Source organism: Pleurodeles waltl, chromosome 7 (assembly GCF_031143425.1).
Source record: "Pleurodeles waltl isolate 20211129_DDA chromosome 7, aPleWal1.hap1.20221129, whole genome shotgun sequence".
NCBI classification, from domain to species: domain Eukaryota; kingdom Metazoa; phylum Chordata; class Amphibia; order Caudata; family Salamandridae; genus Pleurodeles; species Pleurodeles waltl.
The window spans coordinates 681021861-681038713 of NC_090446.1; positions in this window are offsets into that span (position 1 = coordinate 681021861).

A 16853-nucleotide genomic window follows, 5' to 3' on the forward strand; every position below is an offset into this window, starting at 1 on the left:
GCGGCCCCAATAACTACCTTGTTGCGGAAAGGGCAATGATTTCTTTGGACTGATGAGGCGGCACACGCCTTTCAACTCCTAAAACAAAAGTTCACTTCAGCCCCAATTCTGAAACATCCTGATCCTGACTTGCCTTTTTTTGTTGAAGCGGATGCTTCACAAGTAGCTTTAGGAGGAGTTCTCTCTCAACGAGATGCAGTAGATGGCCAGTTACATCCTATAGCCTTCTATTCCAAAAAGTTATTACCAGCTGAACAAAATTACACTGTGGCTGAAAGGGAACTACTAGCTATCAAAGTAGCCTTTTCAGAATGGAGGCACCATTTAATGGGAGCCAAGTACCCAGTTACAATCTTTTCTGACCATAGGAACCTACAGTTTTTTGGATCACTTAAAGCACTAACACCACGTCAGATGCGCTGGTTAATTTTTTTTAGCACATTTGACTTTGTAATAACCTATAGACCAGGTGCACAACAAATTCAATCTGATGTGTTATCTAGATACGGACATACTTCAGACATGAAACAAGATAAAATAGGAGAACCCATTATTCCTCCCCAAAAGTTTTTGGCACCAGTACAACAGAAGGATTTCATCACAGATCTATATAATGCACACATGCAAATAGCACCTCAGGATTGGTTAAAAGATTCCCATAACACAATACAACGAGGTTTATTGTATCACGACAACATGCTGTTAGTGCCCACCTCTGAATTACAAACACAGGTGATAATTTGGCATCACGCCTCACCGTTGACAGGTCATCCTGGTTGGGTAAAAACCCTGGATAATGTGCAAAAACACTTTTGGTGGGACACTATAAGAAAGGACATTAAGCAATTTGTCACTACCTGTCCAATTTGTGCAAGACATAAATCTTCTCATAAGGCCCCTGACGGTTTGTTAATACCAATGCCAACACCCAAGCAACCTTGGCACACTGTGAGCGTAGACTTTATTGTAGGTTTACCACCTGTAAAATCTTTCACAACAGTGTTGGTTATAGTGGATTTTTTATCTAAAATGGCACATTTTGTACCATTACGGAAATTACCCACGGCGGCAGAATTTGCCAATATTTTTATAAGGGAAATTGTGCGTTTACATGGTTTGCCAAGCAAAGTGGTGTCAGACCGAGGGAGCCAGTTCAACTCTAAATTTTGGAAAAAATTATGTAAAAAACTGAAAATAGATGTGGCATTATCCACTGCTTTCCACCCAGAGACAGATGGACAGACTGAACGACTGAACCAAACCTTACTTCAAACGCTACGTTGTTTATTGGCTGATTATTCTAGTGAATGGTTGGAAGCTCTAACTGTAGCGGAGTTTGTTTATAATAATACTGAGCATTCAGCTCTACTTTGCTCACCATTCTATTTCTTGCAGGGGTATCATCCAAGAGCTATACCCATTTTGTTAGAAGATTCTCTGTTACCTACAGTAACGGATAGACTAACAAGGTTAGGTGACATACAAGACAAAGCCAGGAAACATTTATTAAAGTACAAGGAAAGCATGAAAAGACAAGCAGACAAACACAGATCTGAGGCCCCAATGTATAAAATCGGTGACAAGGTATGGCTCTTCACAAAGAACCTAAACATAGAGGGATCCCGAAAGCTGCAACCACGTTTCATTGGACCCTTTAGTATAACTGCCATAGTAAACCCGGTAACAGTAAAATTAGATTTACCAAAAGAATATCCAGTACATACTACATTCCATGTGTCCTTGCTTAAGCCGTACAATCCAAAAACCCGACCTGAACTACCACCTCCACCCATACCAATTAAGGGAAATCTAGAATATGAAGTGAAAAGCATAAAAGACTCAAAAAGAATTAGTGGACGTCTGTTTTATTGAGTAGAATGGAAAGGATATGATGAATCTGAGAATTCATGGGAACCAGCATCATATGTACATGCCCCACAAGTGATTAGACGGTTTTATTTAAAAAATCCAGGAAAACCCCGTCCTGTAGGAGGGCCTTTGAGGGGGGCAACTGTTAGGGTTTGTGCACAGCAAAGAGCATGTCCCCTCTCACTGCACTAGTGGGTTCTGTAATAGCTCCCTTTTAAACTTACTATTGAAAGCCTTTCTTGTTATCTCACCTTCCCCCCCCCCTAGGCTTCTGTGTATGTTGTTTAATGTGCTGTTTTGTTTACACATTGGGCCTTGCTTTTACCAAGGCTTCTTTAAAACACTCCTCTCTAGGCCATGTGTTACTTTAACTCATTTGCATAATAACTGAAACTCTGCACACCTTTCAAGAACATGTGCCGCATGTGAGGACCACACCCAGCTCTTCAAACCACACCCAGCTCTGCACACCTTTCAAGAACATGTGCAGCATGTGAGGACCACACCCAGCCCTGTCTATAAAAGGCAGCCCTCGAGCCTCGCCCAGTGCTTGTGCTCGTCTACCTCCCGCTTACCTGAGGACAGATCCCTCGGCGCTGGCACTCCTGCTCTCTACAGACTTTCATTGGCTTCAATGGGCGCAGCTGCTGGCTCTTCCTTCTTCCGGTTTCCGGTTCCTCCTTGCCTCAGCCTCTCTCCTACAAGCAACCTGCAAAAGAGAAAGAAGACAAGGTTAGACTGATCAGTATCTCTTGCCAGCAACAAGTAAGTGCAAAACTTTTATTACCTGAAAGAACTTTGACAACAATTTCTGGATTCGTGTATAGACAATTTGAAACAAGATACCTTCCACGAACATTGTGATTCAAACTCTTTGTTACAACAATACTTTGCGGAACTTTGTGAAGCAAACATTTTTTTTATGGAACTTTTAAGAATCGAACCGTGGAAACCATTAACAGCAAGGCAAACAGTAAATCAAGGACTTGCACAAATTACATGCTGTATTTTGACGTAAAAGTACAGTATTTGTTTTATAAAAGATTCTGGAAATATGGGAAAAGTGAGTCTGCTATTGGCAATTTAGGCTTTAGTTATATTAAGATGAATGTTTGATATTGATAATTCTGATAACGGTATTTGTTTAATGTTTTAGAAGCTTTAGAGTAATAGAAAGCACATCCCAGAGCAGTAACACATTCCAAACCTGGAAACTAGAGACCAGGATCCAAGAGGTACTTTTAGAAGAAAATTTCTAATAAATAAAGGGATAGTCAGGAACCCAGTTAGGAATAGGATGTACTTATCTGTTCTTTGTTTATGTTTCATTAGGCACCAGTTTCTACCGAAGTCAGAGAGGGCCGCAGATTTGTGCAGCACTTCAACAGTGGAAACGCAAGAACGCTGTTGTCTCTTTATTTTATTTTATCCACTTCCCCCCTTCCCTTGAGCTTCTGTTCTTAGTGCACTGTTTTAAAAAACTAGTGTGCTGGAACAAGCAGTTTCAGGGTGTGGTCGGATTGTCTTCAACCTCCATCAGAACTGAACAAGGACTCAGGTGAGCTGGGCTTTGACACCACGGCACACATTCAACTGTGGCAAACCATAGGCGGTACACACCAGCGCAGTCAGAATGGCCACCCAAAAACAAAACAACACAACATTGGCCAATATCAAAAACACACACCTGACACTAATACATACACCCCACCCACCCAACCACAGCACTATAAAACACACACCCACATTACCCGCAACCCTTTACAAACACAAAACATAGCCACGAGACAGACACGCAAATCACAGACACAACTACACACACCACTAACACCCAGCCATCAGTCACGCACCCCACACCCCACCACATTAACACACACTGCACAACACACACCACACAACACCCATGTTCCCACAAAGGCACCCCTGTTTCATAAATGAGGACCTGCGGGTCATGGTGGAGGAAATAGTCAGGGTGGAGCCACAGCTGTTTGGAGCACAGGTACAGGAAATATCTTGTGCAAGGAAGATGGAGCTATGGCGGTGAATTGTGGACCAGGTGAATGCCATGGGACAGCATCCAAGAACAAGGGATGACATAAGGAAGAGGTGGAACAACCTAGGGGGGAAGGCGGTGGACCCCCACCTCCTCCTCCACAGCTGACAGCATGGAAGGAGCAAGTCTTGGCAATACTGCATCCTGAAGTACTCACTGGAGTAGCCAGAGGACTGGACACTGGTGAGTCAAAATTTACGACATCACTCCCCCAAAACTGCATGCCATCTCACCCCCTCACCCTGACTCCCATCACTCCACTCCATCCCACTACAGTGCACCTACACATATGGCTTACCCCAATGCCAAGCGCTGCATGGCATAGCCACTGCATGTACAGCCCCCCCAGCTCTGCATGTACACCCACCACCTATGCATGCACAGGATGGAGAACTAACAATCCCACAGTACATCAGCATACACAAACAAAGGTGGCAGGGCAACAGCAACGATATGGGGGAAGCTAGCGATGTAAAATATGTCACAGACATGAAGCATAATACATCACTTAAATCCCGCAGGTGCCCCAGCCAAACCCAGTGGCGAGGAGGTGCCACAGCTATCCAGTCCCCCAACAGAAGATGCCCCCAGTGATGACAGTAACTCTGGACATCAAGATCTGCATGAACTTCCTGGCACATCAGGGACCACTGGTCAGTCGGCCACCTCAGCCTACTCCCAGTTCAACACAGAGCCTCCCCCTCAGTATCCAACACCACAGCACCCACCCAATGTCCCCACACCTTTGTCCCCAGGACACGTCAATCAGCAGTGTGCCCACCTGTACAGGGACCCCAGTCCACACCTCACAGCCAAGAAAATCAGGGTCCGGGGGTCAGTGGCAGTGGGCAAACCATTCAGGGAGACAGGGACACTGGGAGGACAGCTCCAGGGAAACAACTGTCCTGGAGGCACTCACTAATGTCCTTGGGGCTTACCAACAATCCCAGGACAAGATGGGCCAGATTCTTGACATCATGCAGGAGAACCAGCGGCTGTAGGAGGTACACCATCAGGAGATCAGGAAAGATTTGCAGGCCCTCAACACCACCATGGTCTATATCGCAGGGGTGCTGGCTGACATAGCCAACACAATGAGGCAATATACAGCAAACCAGCGGGCCCCTTCCACTAGCTAGTCAACTGAACAGCCCACCGCATCTGCTGAAGCTAGTGGGCAGGAGTCCCTGCCACAGGACCCACAGGCCACCAGCACCCCTCCCCCTTCAGAATGTGAACCACTGCGCAAACGGTCCCTGCGACCCAGACAGATGCCAGGGACACTTGCGAAGACCAAGACCACCGCCAGGAAAGGAGACCCTCCTGACTGTCTCTCTTGTGTCCCACTCTGTCACCTTGTCCACCTTGAACTGCCTTTGCTCCCCTTCCTATGGCCCCTTGGACACTGGACATGTGCTACAAAAAGACTGGACCAATACCCTGGACTTACCTCTACCATCAACCCATTCCATTGCACTATTCAGTCTATAAATGTCACTACAATAAATACCCTTGAACACAATTTGAGTGATAGTGCTTTATTTTAAGAAATTGTGCAATTATGGTAACAGTTACATCTTGTGAAAAAGACCTGAACTCTGTGACAGCATACAAATAATGACTTGGAGCCGTCTGAAGTCATTACTTCAGTACACAGTAGCTATAACACCAACATCTGCAAAATGAGAAGGCATAGGTGACAGTCAGTTGAGATGCAAAGGAATTGACTGCCATCATGCTACAGCCACACTGAAAGGATAAATATTCTGAGGAATGGTCAGTCCCGCTGTCTCACCTGTGTGTCATTGGAAGGACTGCTGTATAACTGATGTTCTGTTGTCCACATCCTCATCCTCTGCCTCCTAATCCTCACTGTCCTCAGGGTCCACTGCTGCCTCAGGGCCATTTCCAATCTCCTCCTCCTGCAGATAAGGCGCATGTCATCTGAGGGCCAGGTTGTCCAACATGAAGCATGCTACAGCTATCTGCAAACCTTCTCAGGGGAGTGGCACAGGGATCCACCTGTCAGGAGGAGGCATCTGAACCTGGTCTTCAGGAGGCCGAAGATACATTCTATGATCCGCCTGGTTCGCCCATATGCATCATTATACCAATTCTCAGCCCCTGTCCTGGCATTCCTCACAGGGGTCAGGAGCCATGATAGGTTTGGGTAGCCAGAGTCAGCTGCAAGTATTGAGGGACAAACATTAGCCTTACACAATGGTATGGGGGATGAATCCTAAGGGCCTACACTAACAGACAGTGGGTGGGGACTCTGGCTCACCTATTAGCCACACCCTGTGCATCCATAGCTGTGCCATCACATTTGGGATGCTGCTATTCCTCAGGACAAAGGCGTCATAAATTGACCCAGGATACTTGGCAGTGACATGGGAGATGTATTGGTCAGTCAGGCACACCATTTGCACATTGAGTGAGTGGAAACTCTTCCGATTCCTGAATACCTATTCATTGTGCCGGGGTGAACAAATGCAATATGTGTTCCGTCAATCGCCCCAATAATATTTGGTATATGTCCCATTTCATAGAATCCAGCCTTCATAGTGGCCAAATCTTCCACTTGGGGGGAAGCAATGTAGCTGCACATGTGTTTGACCATGGCAGACAAAACATTTGCCAGCACTACTGAGAACATTGACTGTGACATTCCTGCTGTCAAGCCCATTGTCACTTGGAATGAACCATTTTCCAGGAAAGAGAGCACTGATAGAACTTGCACAAGAGGGGGGAATCCCAGTGGGATGACGGATAGCTGATATCAGATCAGGCTCCAATTGAATGCACATCTCTTTGATTGTGGCCCTGTCCAGTCTATAGGTCAGTATTATGTGACTGTCCTCCAGTCTAGCCAAATCTACAAGGGGTCAGTACACCGGCTCTTGCCTTCTCCTCCTATTCCTCCACAGAGGTAGGTATCTCAGGGTCACAAGAGTGAGTAGGGTGTCACAATCTGAACAATGGAAGTGCCACCTCAGTGTACATAGAGCATGTGTGTAATGGGGCAATGTGAATGGCAATGTATGTGCAATTTATAGAAATGATGCAGTTTCCTATTTCTGAATGTTGTCCATCACCATAAAATGGCGACCGCCTGTTCTGTAAGTATGGACAGGTGGAAGTGTTGTAAATCCTCCAGCTTTGGGCGTCATGGCGGAAGGCAGTCTTGCACCTCCGTGCTATTCCTCATTGGCTAAAATGGGACTCTATGGAGTACAGTGTCCAATGGGGATCACTGGTGGCAGTGAGGGTGTTCACCGCCATGGACGTGACCACCATTTTCTGTCTAAAACCTCATTTGATTTCTGACTTTCCACAGGACAACACCTCCACTGTGTGTGCTGCTGTGACCTGTGTCTGGATCCTGCCATGGCCCGTGTGACAGGAGAAAGAGCCCCTGCCTTCACTTCGGAGGAGATACAGGGCCCGGTGGTTGTGGTCCTACCCCTGTATGAACAGCTGTATGTGCCTCCAGACCATAGTTGAGTACACCATGGGCATGATGCATGTGACAAGGTTGAATGGAGTTGTGTGTGCTAGCAGTGTGTAATTTGGGTGGCGGGTATGTTTGGTGGTAGTGTACATGCAGTGCTCCCAGTGATGTGTGTGCCAAAGGAGATGGAAATGATATTTGTGGGCCATATGTGTGATAGGCTGGATTGTATGGTTAATGGTGTCCTCCTGTCTGTATTACTTCTGCAGGTCAGTGCCCATCAGAAGAAGGGACTGTGGCGTGCCATCTCCAAGGACGTGCAGACCCTGGGGGTCTACAGCAGGCGGAGCACCCACTGAAAGAAAAGGTGCGAGGACCTGAGATGCTGGGTCCAAAAGACTGCGGATTCCCAGCTGGAGATTACCTCCCAACAAGGGCAGGGTGACCTGATCCCCCTGACAGCCCTCATACTGGTGGTAGCCTACCCAGAGCTGGATGGGCACTTGAGGGCATCACAGCAGCCACAAGGGGGTGAGTACAGTGAGCGTGACAACATGTTTTTTTGTGTTGCATGGGATCCTGGTGGTGGGTTTCAGTTAGTGGGTGTCCCCTTAATGCCAGCTCAGCCATTGCTGTGTGATCCAGCTCTTGGTAAAAGGATGTATAGCAAAATCTGGTAACCTAGATAGGTAACATTCCATATCAGACAGGGCTTAGTGGGTCCCAGGAGGGGTACAGTTGGCGGTGGGTGGCTCTCATCTTGCTGTGGCACTTAGCCAATGTACTGCCAGTGAGATGCATAGTGCTCAATCTTGATCCCAGTGTGTGATGTAGTGTGCATGCCAAATGTGGTGTTGTTGCTGTAATTGACCCAGTGCTCCCTCCCCCCCCCCCATTATCTTCTGTCATCCTGTCCATGTATGCATTAGAATCATCTGGTGGAGGTGCAGGGGCACAAGCAACTGAGGGAGCTGCATCTCACAGGACCGAGGAGGCAGAGTCCACCGAAGCAGAGGGGACCAATGGGACAGAGGGCGACGGGAGCACCATGGCGGAAACAGGAGTTGACAACACTTACTCTGATTCTTCCCCTGATGGAAGCTCCCTGGTGGTAGTGGACACCTCTGGGACCACCCCAGCCACAGGTACAGCTGTACCAGCAACACCCTCCCAGTAGCCCCCCAACAAGTTGCCCGTGCCCGCTCACCCAGGAGGGTGGGCATCTTCTTCGCCTCGGCACCTCAGGACCTGCCCCAGTGAGCCCAGCTGCCCTCAATGAGGAGGCTATTGACCTCCTGAGATCCATCTCTGTAGGTCAGTCAACCATTGTGAATGCCATCCAGGTGCTGGCATCCCAGATGTAGCAATGCAATGTACATCTGGAGGACATGCTGGTCCCCTGTGCTGGTCATTGGGGTGGTGGGCATGACGTTAGGCAGGTTAACTGCATTTTGTTTGCCTCTAACCAGGCTAGCGTCATTTTTTGAGGTAGCCCAAGCTTAGTGCAGGCTTGTGGCATTCCATAAATTTGGCACCTGGCTGCCGCTTTGGAATGATGCAAGCCGGCACTATACTTTTAGCTGCAAAACTGTATTTGTGCAGTTTTGCAGCAAAAAGTACAAAATCTGGGCCCTAGTGTCAATTTACACCATGGCCCATCAGGCAAAAGAGTAAATACTAAAGGAGCTTCCTTTAATTTCCAATGTTTTTAGATAATACACATGCTTTGCATTTATTAACAAACTCCCCTACCTGTTTATCCTTATAGGCCCACCAAAATTGACGCCTCAAAACTTTATTAGTGGAAGTGATACTAAGATCGCCAGAATGTGCTAGACTTATAATTTTAGAACTTAACTCTTGTGGTGGAATGAATTTACCATAGCTTAATAAAATACCTGATGTTATAGTTAATTGAGATTGCATTTGACAAAATCCTTGTAGTTCTTCCTTTAAATGTTTGAGCGGGGGCCACCCATTGATAACAACATTTTCAACTTTAGAAAGAATTTCATCTTTTGCACATGACTTATTCCATTCATCCTCATTTATGGTTCCCTCACACACTTCAATCACATCCAGACTAGCTACTACACACTCTGAGTCAGAACCATACATGTGATCATCATTTTCTTAATTATAGGCAATCTTGACATATAATCAGCTCTAATAATTGTGTTCCTTGGAATGTACCTGACTTCAAAATTGTATTCCTGTAATCTTGAAAAGATGCGTATTAGCCTAGAAGAAGCCGTTGTCCACCAACATTTGTCACTTAATAAAAACTGTAATGGTTTATGGTCAGTGCACATAAAAAATTTGGGGGCATGTGTACATACCATTTTTCCTGTTGCAAACGGCCCGATGTGCAGAATCGGACCATTCAAGAAAGGAAAAAAAACATTTTGGTACGTATAGAGCCTATTTTGCGATTCAGTAATCTATTTTTATTTACCGAATCGCAAAATAGGTTTGCGAGTCGCAGTAAGGAAGAGGCGTTCCCTTCCTAATTGCGAGTCGCAGCGCAATGTAGCATTGTTTTGTGACCGTGAATGCCGTCACAAAACAATCGCAGTTAGCACCAGTTTCAAACTGGTGCTAACTCATTCGCAAATGGGAAGGGGTCCCAATGGGACCTCTTCCCCTTTGTGAAGCGAAAGAAAATGTTCAGAGCAGGCAGTAGTCCCGCGGACCACTCCCTGCTCTGAAAAATGTAAAAGAAAACTGCTTTATTTAAAAGCAGTCACAGACATGGTGGTCTGCTATCTCCAGCAGGCCACCATCCCTTTGAGGGCGGCCATTCCCAAAGGGGTCACAAATTGCGACCTACCTCATGAATATTCATGAGGTAGGTCATTTGCGACCCCATTGGGAATCTCAAACAGTGTAAAGTACACTGTTGTACATCCGGTTTTGCAACTCGCAAATTACGAATCGCTAAGACTCGCAGTTTGCGAGTCACAAAACTGGATCTTTGTACATGTGGACCTTGGTCCCCTAAACATATGTTTTGTACGTCTCAATTGCTTATACACATACTAGTGCCTCTCTTTATATAGTGCTATCTCTTTTCTCAACTTTTAAAAGTACTCTTGAGGCAAAAGCAATATTATGCTCTTCTGATCACCTTCTCTGACAAAGGACTGTGCCCAAAACTACAGCACTTGCATCCTCTGATGTAATGCATTCACACCCGCTGATTTATGTCTTTAAAGCAGGCACATTGGTAAGTATGTTCCTAATTTCTACAAACACTTTACCTTAGTTCTCACCCCAAATAATTTTTTCTTTATTTCTCAAATGTTTCTTAAGTGGTTCCATTAAGGTTGCTTATCCACCAACAAATCTTGCATAATAATCACTTAAGCTAATAAACAATTTAAATTCCTCCTTATTCTTATGCCCTCTGCTGAAACACAATGGTACAGATAATTCACAGAATCTGTTAAAAATGTACATTTGTCATGAGATACAGTCATTCCATGTTCTTTGAAAATGAGTACAATTTTATCCAAAATGCAATTATGCTCAATCTCAGATTTTGCAAAAATGAATATATATCTTCCTGAAAGGCTTGGACCCTAGACACATCTTTAACTAAATGAAACATAATTTCTGAAATGCACTAGCTGCCAATGCTAGTCCAAATGATAAATATAAATATGTTTATGCTCCAAATGGCATGATAACTGTAGTAAATGGCTGGGATTTCTTCTTTAAAGGTACTTGATGGTATGCAGATTTTAGATCGATGTTTCTAAAGACTTTTGTTCCACCCAAGGTAGTTAACTCTTCATGAATCTTCAGAAGGGGATATTATTCTACAACAATATTTTTATTTGAAGAGCGCAAATCAGCGCACAAGCGTATATTACCTTTCTTCTTCTTAGCAATTACTTCTGCACTCACCCATTCTGTCATGTTTACTGGTTCTATAATTGTATCTGCACACAACTGATCCATATGTTTCCTTAACTGATCTCTTAAACAAAAGGAGTATAATGCACTTTATGCAACACAGGTGTCTTACCCTTTGTCTAGATACCTGAATACATTTAAATCCACGTAAAATGTCACCACATAAAACACGTCTCACAGTGCCTCTTTCAGTGCATCTACTCCCAGAGAATGCCAATCCAATGAAAATCAAGATGGCTGCTGTGTGCGTCCACACGTCATGCTGTTTCCTAATGCGTTGTGCGTTATGTGTCTCGATGTTATTTGCCTGGTGCCTGGAGGTCATTACGTTAATGGTGACATGGTTCAGTGTTGATATGAGGCCTGCAAGTGTCTACCAGTGCTGCTCTGGAATAGGAAATCTCTGGTCTCCAACAACACTCCGTTGCTAATTCCTTGCTGAATGCTACTTACACTCGCCTTCTGGCAAGCTGCGAGCAGAACTGACGTGGACCAAGAGAACCATTCAGGTGAGATACAGAGCCTCCTCATATAAATCTCCCTAGCCTGTGCAAGCGCAGGTTAATTAATAAAAATGTATTAACGAGTGTTTATGTGATCTGAATGATGGGTTTGTGTAGAAAATATAGTAACGTAGAAAAATAATGCACACATTTGAAAATGTGATTACGAAGAGTGCCCGTCAACGTTCACAAAAGTGTACTTATTAGTAGATTAATATTGCGAAATGTTGACTATATGTTTGACTAATGTGGTAACAAGTCATATTAAGGGTTATGCATTATGCTCTAGCTTTATTAATTGCAGGCCTTAACTTAGCAAATGTCTTGGCCTAGTTGCCATACCTCATGTCAAAACTGTATTTCTTAACATTTAATAAATGGCTGTCCTGGAGAGTTAAACTATGATTTTCAACTTTCATTGTTTAAATGTGCTCACAACGGATAATTCTCATGAGAATCCACTGCTAGAAGATGCTGTTCTTGCTAATGTAACATTTTGTGTGAAATACATGTGAGACTGACTTTCTCAGGAGGAGAACAATGGAGATGCTGACGGAGTAGAAGCTGCAACAATATTGTTACCTGACAAGCCGGATGATGAGGACATTGCAGGACAAACAAATCAACGTCATGTGAATGGAGTAATAGTAGAATTCATAGACTTGGAAATTTAGTTTTATTGGACAAAGTGTGAACATACAATTGACTGACCAATAGGAATTTGGGAAGTAGTTTTAGTGTTTTTAATATAATGACGCAGCACTGAGAGAAAACAGATTCATTGCCCATTTCCTTGCTGGCGAAAGGTCACTATTTTCTTGAGTGTCTGGATAAGAGATTGCATTAACTTTAATGCTTAAAGACTTTGCATTTTCTGATCTTTGATGCTGAATCCAGATGCCTTGCTGATCGACTGATGTCATGAGGATGAAGACTGACTCTTCTTGCTGATCCACATTGTGGGTTGGTATTATGAATTAGACTGTTGATTATTATGTATATTTGCTTTTCCTTTCTAGGTACCAACTGCACTGTTTTGATAGAGCCCTAGTTAGATGTTTGCCAAATGTGTGTTACTAAATTATTTTGCATGAAGCCCAACATGCTGATGCTAACCTGATGTTAGTTAAGGATCCTCGCTAATGAAATTGTGCTCAGAGGGAATAATGCTTGATGAATTTCTCTGCTGAATTAGAATGTATGTAATTACTCAGATGCAGTTGATTTTATTATTAATTTGCACTGTAACCTTAGAATGTGTTGTAGTTCAAGGTTTGATTAGATTAAGTTTCTTCTGCCGCTTTGGACAGCTCGTATTGTTTCTGTATGTGTTTCATTTTATTTTGAGATTGATCTACTTGACTTTAGCATTGTTAATATAGGGAGATAAATATTCTAACTTTTACTAAATGGTGTGGTTATTCATGACTGCAAGGTCATGGTGCGTAATAATTACTGACTCCGTTGACTATTATTGTTATTGTTGTTGATTAGTGATGCTGTGTATTGATTATTGATTATCAATCTGCATGTACTGGGGCTATGGAAAGAACATCTTAATTACGAGTCAAAAGGTTCATCGACCTATTTGCATCCCCTTGTAAGTTTACTGATTAAGGTCAGACGCGCTAACAGAGATAGTAGTAGAGGAAATGGTTAGTCTCCTTAAGAGCTTATCATAGATGTCCAGTTTAGAGTAACAGGTGTTAACAGAGATGGTAAGAGAGACTGATGGTTAGTCTCCTTAATAGCTTATCATAGACATCCGGTACAGAGAAACAGGTGTTAACAGTGTTGGTAAAGAGAGATGAAGGTTCATTATTATTGAGATTTGGATTTTGTTTTTCAATGATGCTAATTGGAGAGAAAATTGTGAGGGTTTGTGAGGGTTTAGGTAGTGTGCGTACTCCAAATGAAGTCCTAGAAGGAGTGTGTGTACTCTGCAGTGTGAGAGTAGGGAAGTCGCCGAACTTCATATGTGTCGAGCTTTGTGCTAAAAAATTGTCCACGTGGTTGTTGATGTACAAACCTTGCGTGGTCTAAGACTCCGGAGTATATTGAAAAGTGTATGAGACACTTGGTTTCGTGTTGTAATCTGTCTGGTTTTATAGGTTGATCGGGCGTGGTCAACAAGTCAGGGTGTGAGTTAAAGTGAGTTAAAGAAAAATTTCAACTGAGATTTGGCGAGTCCTATGTGCACCAGGACAGACCCACTGATCAGTTCAGAGTAAAATTTGTGGGTCGAATTTTGCTTGCGAATCTGGCAGACCGAGAAAGAAGGAGTAGTTGTTAGAGCGAGAGCCGTCAGTGAAAAATCCGTAAGGTTTCTGAAGCGATTGTGTTTCCTTTCCTGTAGTAAAGCAGCAGATTTGGGCCCATATTTATACTTTTTTGACGCAAACCAGTGCTGGCGCTGGTTTGCGTCAAAACATTTACCACTGGCTAACGCCATTCCTATGTGCCATGCGGGCGCCATTTTTAAGGATTGACGTTAGCCGGCGCTGCGTGCTGGTCAGAGTAAAAAAAAAGACTCAAACCTCTGGGTAGGGGAAAATGGGGGTTGTGCGTCGAAAAATGGTGCAAGTCAGGTTTGAGTAAAAAATCATGGCTCAAACCGGACTTGCGCCATTTTTTGGGGCACAACCCCCTTTAAAATGGCTCCTGTCTTAGCAAAGACAGGAATCATGCACCCTTGCCCAATAGCCATGCCCAGGGGACTTCTGTCCCCTGGGCATGGTCATTGGGCACAGTGGCATGTAGGAGGGGCCAAATTAGGCCCCCCATGCCACTTAAAACAAATATATACTTACCTTAACTTACCTGTACTTACCTGGGATGGGTCCCCCCATCCATGGGTGTCCTCCAGGGGTGGGCGAGGGTGGCAGGGGGTGTCCCTGTGGGCAGGGAAGGGCACCTCTGGACTGCTTCCATGGTTAGATACGTATATTACAGCAAGTGTAGATGAGGCTACACCACCAGATGGTACACCAGCTTACATTGTAATGGAAGAGAAGGGTGTTGCGCAATGTCTTTGGCTAAAGCAATGGTGCAAATTGACAGAGAAGGATGGGACTTAGCATTTCCTATAAATGGGACCTTCAATTTGAGGGTTTTGGAGCATTTAAGAATGGTGCTATATGAATGGAAGCCCCTTCCAAGACCAACACAGTTTGAGGCATTAGCGATTTGGGAGTTGGTAGCCAGACAGCAACAGAAATTTGAGAGGAGAATGAGAAAGGCAGAAAAGACTTGAACAGAGGCTAGATGGGACTGTGTTCAGAGAGTTTGGAGGATTGAGACTTTTCACAGAATTAAGTTGTTTCCGACAATAACGCAGGACAATGTGAAGGAAGGAAGGAAAGCTACTAGGAAAACTAACAGAAGTCCATATTTAGATGTATATGGTGATGGAACAGCTATTAAAAATCGACGGCTATTCCATCTCAAATATCCCACACTTAATTTAGAGGTAGAGGAATGGGGGGTTTCCTGACAGTCGAAGTTTGAGGGACTCTGCGAATGGGAATACTTTATCAGTTGGGCAATGTGGAAAAATAGAATTGGATAATATGTCAAATGGTTTCTTTTCTGACTTGGGATGCCGTGAACACCATGGCAGACCTGGACAGAAACGCTACAAAAGTTGCCTCTGTGCGCTGTAAGGAAACTCGCAGCATGTGAGATTTTAAAGAAGAAGGAGGAAATAAGCCAGTATAAAGTCTTAATACAGAGTTGTAAGAGTATGGAAAAATAAAGAGTTCACAATACCTTCACTTTTAGGGGGCAAAATAGAGAGAGGGACCTCGACTGAGTTCTGTTTTCCCTAAAACCAGAAGTGTACGATAGAAGAGCCCTATCCCACAGCTCAGCTTTTGTGAGATGGTCAATAATAATGGAATACTTAACTGTATTTAAAGCTGTGGAAAGGTCCACTCACAAAAGGTAAGCGGTCTCCCGTGGAGATCATAACTGATAGCCCACTAGAACAGATTCTGTGCTATGTCTTGACCAGAAGCCACAGAGCCTTCCTCCAAAAGGACATAGGTTTAAAGATGTTTAACTGGCCATTTAGCAAGATGATCTTTCATCAATATGGCAATTTTTGTATCAAGGTAACGGGGCGACATTTCATCAGGTAATCTGCATCAATATTAGGTTTAGCAGAGGAAGCAAAATTCAAAAGGCCTTTGTTAGATAAGTTAGGTGTTAAAACAGACAGAGCAGGAGATCAATGGATTCAATTAGAGGTTGCGATAGTGCTAAAAAGGCCACAAGAACATTTTACACCCCTTTTTGTGCAAATCCTGTGTGTATCTGTAAGTACTGTCTCCCTCTCCCTCAGGTAGAAGCTGCAGTTAACACTGAGTAGAAACAATGAAAAGAGTGGTACTGCCGGGCATGAACAACGCTTACAAGTGCTGTGTCTGATTTTTTCTTCAGAACTATAAACCAGTAATCTGTGATAGATTTCTGGAGATTTATCTATTGTGTATTTGCACTGGCACTATTACCGACAGCAGTCATTCTCTATTATGGACATCGAAATTGTTTACATCCATTTTATCATTAAAATGTTTACATCAGATACAAAAAAACTCAGTGGAAAGCAAAACGTAAATGTAAGTCGTGGTAGGGAGATTTTTGCCCATATTTATACTTTCTGATGCAAAACTGCACCAACGCCGTTTTGCGTCAAAAATGTTAACGCCGGCTAACGCCATTTCTTTGCGCCGCTCGGGCATCAAATTTATACTTTGATGCTCGGCGGCACAGACCACTGGTTTGAGTCTTTTTTTTTTTTACTCAAACCAATGCGCCATGTTGTAAAGAAAAACGACGTTAGCGTGTCGAAAATGACTTTTATCCGGTTTACGACATCGCAAACCGGATACTCGCCTTTTTTGGGCGCAATTGCAACAAAAAGCGGTGCAAACACAGCAAAATGTGCAAAGGAGAGGCAAAATGGATCCCAGAAGCTTTGAGATGACAACCGACCAGGAACCAGCCAGGAGGACCCACACAAGACAAGGAGAGGAAGAAGAAGAAAAGGAAGTGTTGG